Source organism: Carcharhinus amblyrhynchos, chromosome 8 (genome assembly GCF_965287045.1).
Source record: "Carcharhinus amblyrhynchos chromosome 8, sCarAmb.v2.hapA, whole genome shotgun sequence".
NCBI lineage: Eukaryota > Metazoa > Chordata > Chondrichthyes > Carcharhiniformes > Carcharhinidae > Carcharhinus > Carcharhinus amblyrhynchos.
This window is the reverse complement of record NC_137331.1, coordinates 45,701,441-45,710,780: the sequence shown is the minus strand read 5'-3', so window position 1 is coordinate 45,710,780 and position 9,340 is coordinate 45,701,441.

The window sequence follows — 9,340 nt, the reverse complement described above, 5'->3', positions numbered from 1 at the left end:
GTTGCCACACTACCAGAAAGATATGGAAGCTTTAGAGACCGTGCAAAGAAGATTCACCAGGATACTTCGGTGGTCAGTAAGTTAATGGAAAGGGTCCTGAGAGTTAGGATTTATGACCATTTGGAAAGATGCAGCTTAATCTGGGATAGTCAGCAAGGTTTCGTGAGGGGTAAATCCTGCCTCACAAATTTGATTGAATTCTTTGAGGAGGTAACTAAGTGTGCAGATGAAGGTAGAGCAGTTGATGTCGTATACATGGATTTTAGTAAGGCGTTTGATAAGGTTCCCCATGATAGGCTCATGAAGAAAGTAAGGAGGTGTGGGATAAAAGGAAATTTGGCCGATTGGATAAGTAACTGGCTGTCTCATAGAAGACAGAGGGTATTGATGGAGGGAAAATTTTCAGATTGGAGGCCAGTTACCAGCAATGTATCACAATGATCAGTGCTGGGTCCTCTGCTGTTTGTGATTTTTATCAATGACTTGGAAAAGGGGGCTGAAGGATGGGTTACTAAATTTCCTGATGACACCAAGATTGGTGGAGTAGTGGATGAGGTGGAGGGCTCTTGTAGGCTGCAAAGAGACATTGATTGTTCTGTGTGTGATATTGCCTGGTCTTGAGGGCATTGGCTATGAGGAGAGGTTGAATAAAGTTAAGATTGTTTTCACTGGAAAGACAGAGGCTGAGGAGAGACCTGATAGAGGTCTGCAAAATTATGCGAGGCATAGACAGGGTGGATAGTTAGACCTTTTTTCCATGTCGTATCACCAGATAGTCAAGGAATGGCAGTGGCAACCTCAAGGTTATATGGGAACATTTTCCAGAAGGTTGTAGAAACCAGACAAAGGACTATTGCAAACATCGCAACAGGCCACAACCATAGAAAACTTATAGAAACAGGCAAAAAATATGCTGTTTAGGAAAGACGCCAAGGCCAGTACCAGATGGTACATTGCAGGTATGCCCACCACTGGAAACAGGATGAGTGCAATTGAACCACTCGGCCAAGAGAAAAGGTCACCCCTATTACCCCATGTGAGCCTCACATCTAGAGTGGGTAAGTTACATAGAAACATAGAACAGTACAGCATAGTACAGGCCCTTTGGCCCTCAATGTTGTGCCGAGCTATGTCCAAACCCAAGATCAAGCTATCTCAGTTGTTGGAAGGTAGTGCAAGGACTGATTAGGGACAGTCAGCATGGCTTTGTGAGTGGGAAATCATGTCTCACAAATTTGAGTTTTTTGAAGGGGTAATGAAGAAGGTAGATGAGGGTAGTGCAGTTGATGATACATAGACTTTAGCAAGGCCTTTGACAAGGTATCACATGGTAGGTTCTTGCATAAGGTTAAATCTCAAATCTCGTGGGATCCAGGATGAGGTAGTTAAATGGATGCAAAACTGTCTTGATGACAGAAGACAGAGGGTGGTTGTAGAGGGTTAGAACATAAGAACATAAGAAATAGGAGCAGGAGTAGGCCATCTGGCCCTTCGAGCCTGCCCCGCCATTCAATAAGATCATGGCTGATCTGTCGTGGCTCAGTTCCACATTCCCGCCCTCTCCCCATAACCCTTAACCCCCTCTCTTATCAAAAACCCATCAACCCGCTTCTTAAAAATATTTAGCGAGGTAGCCTCCACCACCTCAACGGGCAGAGAATTCCAGAGATTCACCACCCTTTGAGTGAAGAAGTTCTTCCTCAACTCCGTTCTAAACCGCCCCCCCTTTATCTTGAGGCTGTGCCCCCTAGTCCTACTGTCCTTTCTGAGCGGGAAGAGTCTGTTTTTCAAACTGGAGACCTGTGACTAGTGGTGTACCTTAGGGATCAGTGCTGGGTCCACTGTTATTTGTCATTTATATTGGATGAGAATATAGGAGGCATGGTTAGTAAGTTTGCAGATGACACCAAGATTGGTGGCATAGTAGGTAGTGAAGAAAGTTATCTTCAATTGCAACGGGATCTTGATCAATTGGGCCAGTGGGCTAACAAATGGCAGATGGAGTTTAATTTAGATAAATGCAAGGAGATGCATTTTGGTAGACTGAACCAGAGCAGGACTTACTCAGTTAATGGTAAGGCGTTGGCGAGAGTTATAGAATAAAAAGATCTAGGAGTACAGGTTCATAGCTCCTTGAAAGTAGTCACAGGTGGACAGGGTAGAAAAGAAGGCATTTGGCATGCTGGATTTCATTGGTCAGAACATTGAATACAGGAGTTGGGATGTCTTATTGAAGTTGTACAAGACATTGGTAAGGCCACACTTGGAATACTGTGTACAGTTCTGGTCACCCTATCATAGAAAAAATATTATTAAACTAGAAAGAGTGCAAAAAAGATTTACTAGGATGCTAGCGGGACTTGATGGATTGAGTTATAAAAAGAGGCTTGATGGACTGGGACTTTGTTCTCTGGAGCATAGAAGGCTGAGGGATGATCTTGTAGAGGTATATAAAATAATGAGGGGCACAGATGAGCTAGAAAGTGAATATCTTTTCCCAAAGGTAGGGGACTTTAAAACTAGAGGGCATATGTTTAAGGTGAGAGGGGAGAGATACAAAAGTGTCCAGCCAGGCAATTTTTTCACACAGAAAGTGGCGAGTGTCTGGCATAAACTGCTAGAGGTAGTAGTAGAAGGGGGTACAATTTTGTTTTTTAAAAAACGTTTAAACAGTTACATGGGTAAGATGGGATAGAGGGATATGGGCCAAATGCGGGCAATTGGAACCAGCTTAGGGGTCTTAAAAAAAAAGGGCAGCATGGACAAATTGAGCCGAAGAGCCTGTTTCCATACTGTAAACCTCACTGACTCTATGACACTATATGACACTATAATGGTGGAGCTGTTAGTAAATGGCCACCCATTAAAAAGGGAGGTGGATATGGGAGTTGCGGTCTCTGTTATCAGGGAGAGACTTATGATTGCCTTCAAACTGATATTCAGTTCCTGAATTTAGAAGAGACAAAGGCCAGGTTAGCCATCTACATGGGAGAACCATTACAAGTAACGGGCGCCATGATTTCCCCGGTGACTTACAGATAGCAAGGACTAGCCTTATAGGGAAAATGGACTCCAGCACATCGGACAGAAGTGGCTGGAGATCTTCAGGCTGAGCAAGGGGATGTAAAGTTATCAACAAGTATCCTGAAGTTTTCCAGGAATGACTTGGAAAAATAGGGAGGCGGTGGTGGGAGCCAAGATCTACGTTGACCCCGATGCTACACCAAAGTATTTTAGAGCGAGACCAGTTTCATACTCTCTGTTGGAAAATGTGGAAATGGAACTCGGACACCTGGAAAATCTGGCAATAATAATAAATCTGGGTACAATTTGCAGAGTGGGCCACGCCTGTCATCCCTGTCCTTAAGCTGGATAAATCAGTCTGACTTTGTGAAAACTATAAGTTCACAGTCAATTGGGTTTCTAAACTTGATAGATACCCTATGCCCTGAATTGAAGATCTGTATGCCAGGTTAACAGGCAGCCAAGCATTCTCTAAGCTGGACTTGAGCCAAATGTATTTTCAAAAGTATGTAACAATATGCATAAAGGCATATGCAAGTACACTGACTTGCCTTCAGAGTCTCATCTGCATGCATAATATTCCATAGCGTCAAGGAAAATATACTCCAGGGATTACCCAAAGTGACGGTGTATTGGATGATGCCCTAGTCATGGGGACTTCAGAACTAGAACACATAGCAAACTTAGAAGTGATCTTGCGGAGATTCTCGGAAGTTGGAGCATGCCTGAAGAGAGATAAATGTATCTTCCAAGCAAATGCAGTGACCTACTTAGGCTATTAGATGGATGGCAAAGATCTACTTCCAGTGAAGGACAAGGTAAGGGCCATCAAGGAAACACCAACTCCAAGGAACACCATGGAATTGAAATCCCTCCTAGAGATGGTAAACTATTACAGTAAATTTATTATAAATTTGACTTCCCAATTGGCTCCCTTGCATAACCTACTACAAAAACAACAAAGGCGGCACTGGGAGGCACTGCAGGTGGAGGCTTTCAATAACATTAAACAACAGGCCCATACTGGCCCATTTTTGACCCCAAAAGGAGCTCATTCTGTCATGCAATGCTTCCTCTTACAGAGTTGAAGCAGTACTGGCACACTGTTGAAAAGATGAAACAGAAAAGCTTATTGTGTACTCATCCTTCTGGCTGCTGAAAGGACGTATTCCCAAATTGAGAAAGAGGGGTTGGTGGTTGTACCTGTCGTTAAAAAAATTCCATTAATACGTCTAAGGTAGACATTTTATAATTGTAACCGTCCACAAATCTTTGTTGGGCCTTTTTAAAGAAAATGAGACAATACCCTCTATTGCCCCTATTGGGCTTTGTTTTGCTGGAAGATTCTGAATATCTCCAAGAGCACTGCCTGGAACCTGGACAGCTAACACCGATGCACTGAGTTGTCTGCCATTACCGACAAGTCCAGCTTCTTTACCAGCACTGGAAGAGATCATGATGACCGTAAATTTTTTGGAGACTCTATTGGTGTCTACAGCGCAAATCAAGGCCTAGGCACAAAAAGACCCAATCCTACGCAAATTAAAATACATAATTCTGAACGGCAGATTCAGAAGACAACATTCATATAAAATGAAACCTATCTGACAAAGGAAGAGCTCAGTTTTGAGGAAGATATCATTCTCTGTGGATCCCACACAGTTGGGAATTACTCTATGGCTACCTTGGAGAATCAAAAATGAAAATACTAGTCAGGAGCTACATATGGTAGTCCAGGCTTAATGCAGACATTACAGACTTGATCAGGTAGTGTGATCCATGCCAGGAGAATCAATTCCACCCCCCCCTCCCCCCGCACCCCTCCACCGCCCCCCCCCCCCCCACCACCACCACCACCACCTGCATCCCCCTCTCCCAATCCCAATCACCTCCCTGAGCATCCCTGCATCCAAGACAGTGGCCTAGCAGATCTTGAGAATGAGTGCAAATGGACTTTGCTGGGCCTTTTATGGGTTCCATGCTTTTGATCATGGCAGACACATGGTGGAGATATATCACATGAGCTCCACTACTTCTCATTTTACAATTGAGAAACAATGACAGAGTTTCCATAAGCACAGAATACCAGAAGTCCTGGTTTCTGAAATGGCACTGCCGTTACTAGCACTGAGTTCCAGGACTTCATGCTTTTTTAAAGGCATCTGACACATTAGAACAGCACTCTATCACTTATCATCAAATGTGTTGACTGAACAGGTAGAGCAGACTTTTAAACTCATTATGAAGAAATAACATCCATAGAAACCAAACTTGCATGATTTCTATTTGTCTACAGGGAAGGCCTCGTGGTATTATCGCTAGACTATTAATCCAGAAACTCAGCTAATGTTCTGGGGACCCGAGTTCGAATTCCGTCATGTTGATTGTCAGAAAAACCCATTTGGTTCACTAATGTCCTTTAGGGATGGAAATCTGCTGTCCTTATCTGGTCTGGTCTACATGTGGCTTCAGAGCTACAGTGATGTGCTTGACTCTCAACTGACCTGTGAAATAGCCTAGCAAGCCACTCAGTTCAAGGGTGACTAGCAATGGGCAATAAATGCTGGCTGGCAAGCAATGCCCAGGTCCTACAAAATAAATAAAAAGGACTGCCCCTCATACAACAACAGGAAATTGCCCTAGTGGAATTATTAATGGGATGTAGGCTTCGGACGAGACTAAGGCGACTGTTCCCAAAGCTTTCAGGGAAGGTGGAGTTCAAGAGAACCAGAAGGAAAATCACAATTCTGCAAGGACAGAAGAATTATTAAAACCAATGACCTGGTTCACATGAGGAACTTCAAACACGGTCTCAACTGAAACTCTGGGATCATAATGGAGAAAATGGGGCCTGTGTCTTAGAAAGTAAAATGGTAGGGCAAAATCATGAAGAATCATAGAATCCGTACTGTACAGAAGAGGCCCATCAAATCTACATCAACTCTCTGTCAGGATATCTTGCCAAGGCCCTCTACTCTACCCTCTCCCTGTAACCCCAGACATTTAGAAGTCTCACAACACCAGGTTAAAGTCTAACAGGTTTATTTGGTAGCACAAGCCACAAGCTTTCAGAGCACTGCCCTTCATCAGGTGAGTGGGAGTTGTGTTCACAAACAGGGCACAATGGCTCTGTTTAAGAACACAACTCCCATTCACCTGATGAAGGGCAGTGCTCCAAAAGCTTGTGGCTTGTGCTATCAAATAAACCTGTTGGACTTTAACCTGGTGTTGTGTGACTTCTTATTGTGCTTATCCCAGTCCAACCCCAGCATCTCCACATCATGACCCCACACATTTACCATGGCTAATCCATTTAACCTACACATCTTGGGTCACCAAGGGACAACTTTGCATGGCCAATCCACCTTAACCTTTGTTCTGTGGGAAGAAATCACACACCCAGAGGAAACCCACACAGACATGGGGAGAACATGCAAACTCCACACAGACAGTTACCCAAGGCTGGAATCGAATCCAGGTTCCTGGAGCTGTGATACAGCAGTGCTAACCACTGTGCCACAATGCCACCCTGTGAAGCATCTGGGCCATATCAGCAGTGATGAACTCATGCCAGTACAAGCCTTGTTACTATCCATGGAGACAGCCACCATCAGGCAACAACTTGAAGCTAACCCTACACCTACGCTTATCTGAGGAAGGAGCAACACTCTGAAAGCTTGTGCTTCCAAATAAACCTGTTGGACTTCAAACTAGTGTTGTGAGATTTCTTACTGTGCGTATCTCAGTCCAACACTGGCATCTCCACATCAATTGGAAAGCAGCAGTGGAAGCTTAAGTTATTTCTACCCAGGCACCATAGGTCTCTGAACTGTAACTTGTGTACTGTAGCCACAGAAGTGACACTTTATTCACTGCGTAAATGAAGGAAGACTGACCTCATTGAGATTATTACACTCTTACTTTATAGAACCATAGAACACTACAGCACAGAAACAGGCCCTTTGGCCCTTCTTGGCTATGCCGAACCATTTTTCTGCCTAGTCCCACTGACCTGCACCTGGACCATATCCCTCCACACCCCTCTCATCCATGTATCTGTCCAAGTTTTTCTTAAATGTTAAAAGTGAGCCTGCATTTACCATTGATTTTCACTGGTTTTAATCATTCTTCTGTCCTTGCGGATTTTCCTTCTGGTTCTCTTGGACTCCACCTTCCCTGACAGCATTTTCAATCATCTAGCCTATGGCATTTATGCTGGAGTTTAGCAGTCAACTGTCCATCCTCCAGTGCTCCAAATTCACAATTTTCAATTAATGGATATAATTCACTCTCTTGGTCCTTGGATGCATCTATTAAATTTTGCTTGGTCTATAATGACATTTTTTCAAAGAGTAAATTAAGTTTTTAAGGCTTTGATAACTTCTTCGTATTTCGTCACGTCTTTGTTTGTGCCCTGTCTGACCATAATGTTCTTTGTACTGTTGTCCACAACTAGAGTTACATAATAGTCTTTGTTAGTCTTGATGCTGCTAAATCTGTGACACCAGTTCTGCCATTCTTTGGCTTGAACTGGCCCTTCCAGGTTGTCGAATCACTCTGGCAAAGGTGGGATTTTTTGTCCATATCTTCCATTTACACATGAAATGAAGGTTTAGGGTCAACCAGGTTGTTTACGTGGGCCATTTACTCACAACTGATGGTGCAAGTCCCAATCCAGAGAAGACAAAGACTATACAACAAATGGTTATTCATGTGGACAAGCATGCTCTACAGTGCTTTTGGCATGACAAATTATCTTTCTAAGTTTATCCCTTGTTATAGCAAAGTCATTGAAACTCTTTGTCAACTTCTCCACGAGGACGTCAAATGGCGCTGGCAAGAGAACCATACAGCAGTCTTCAAACAAAAACAGGAAATGCTGGAAAATCTCAGCATTTGTTAGAGAGGGCAGAGTGCCTTCTAGACTCAAAACACTGGCTCTATTCTCTCCCCACAGATGCTGTCAGACCTGTTTAGATTTTCCAGCATTTTCTGTTTTTGTTTCAGATTCCAGCATCCGCAATATTTTGCTTTTAACACAGCAGACTTCAATAGACTAAAACAAGTGCTCACAATCCCCACCAGTATTACAATACTTCGATTACTTCATATATGTCATCCTGCAACTGTTGAAAGAGATCACCAGCTACTCATAGCTACCTTAAAGAAGGCTCACCATATTGCAACCGCATGGTTGCAGCACATGATATTAAAATTGCAATGCTACAACCTTAGCATTGTCTACAAACGTGGCAAGGAGTTGCATTTGGCTGATGCCCTCTCCAGGGTCTTCTTAACACCACAGATCAGGCAAATCATGTGGAAGACATAGATAACATGGCAGTAGAGGTGCTCTCCTCTCATAGTATCCAGGAGGTCAAACAGGCCTTACAGGGGACATCATATGGTAACATGGCCCTACAATTGAACAGTTACATAGTAGCTCCAGGCAGTGGGCACTATGTATTCAATTGCCATCAGCTTCTGCAAGTAGCAAAACCAGCACCAACAGATACCCCAGCACTTCAATCATCTAGCCTATGGCACCAGCCCCCTGCTCCTCCTACAACGGTCATTGCAGTGAATTCTGCATCTGACAAACATACAGATGAAACATCCCATACAGTGAGGACACTGGCCACAGAAATACTCGAACACGACCAACCTGTGTAATCACACACTCAGGTAGCCTAAACAGGTTGAACACAAGATTCTAGGACTTTATTACCACTTAGTCTAGAACTAACTCTTGAATTTCAGCCAGAAGTCCCAAACACCAGGTTAAAGTCCAACCGGTTTATTTGGTAGCATGAGCTTTCAGAGCACTGCTCCTTCATCAGGTGAGTGGAGTGTTGGTTCCACAAGCAGGGCATATACAGACACAGGCCCAACTGCAAGATAATGGTTGGAATGTGAGTTTTGAATTTCAATTTTTTTTTCAACAGAAAAAAAGGAGATGTGATGAGCTACATTCTGGTTTCTACGGGCAATTGTTTAATTGTATGTCACACAATGGTGTGTATATTTTCTAACTGCACATACTGTGACATCTCACACCACCAGGTGTCCCAACTAAACAGGGAAGCTGTAGATTAAATGGTCATGCGGGAATGTGATGACATGCCTACAAAACAGCATGGAATTCCTGAATCAAAGGGACCAAGGAAGCTGAAGATAACCTGTGAGGGTACTTCCTCTTAAATGACTCATTAGTTGGATAGTATGCAAGAACACTAGAGCGGTCCACTAGACGAGTGCCCCTTTATGCCATCAGCACCGCTAATCAATCCATCCTACAGACAATGGCAATGATTCT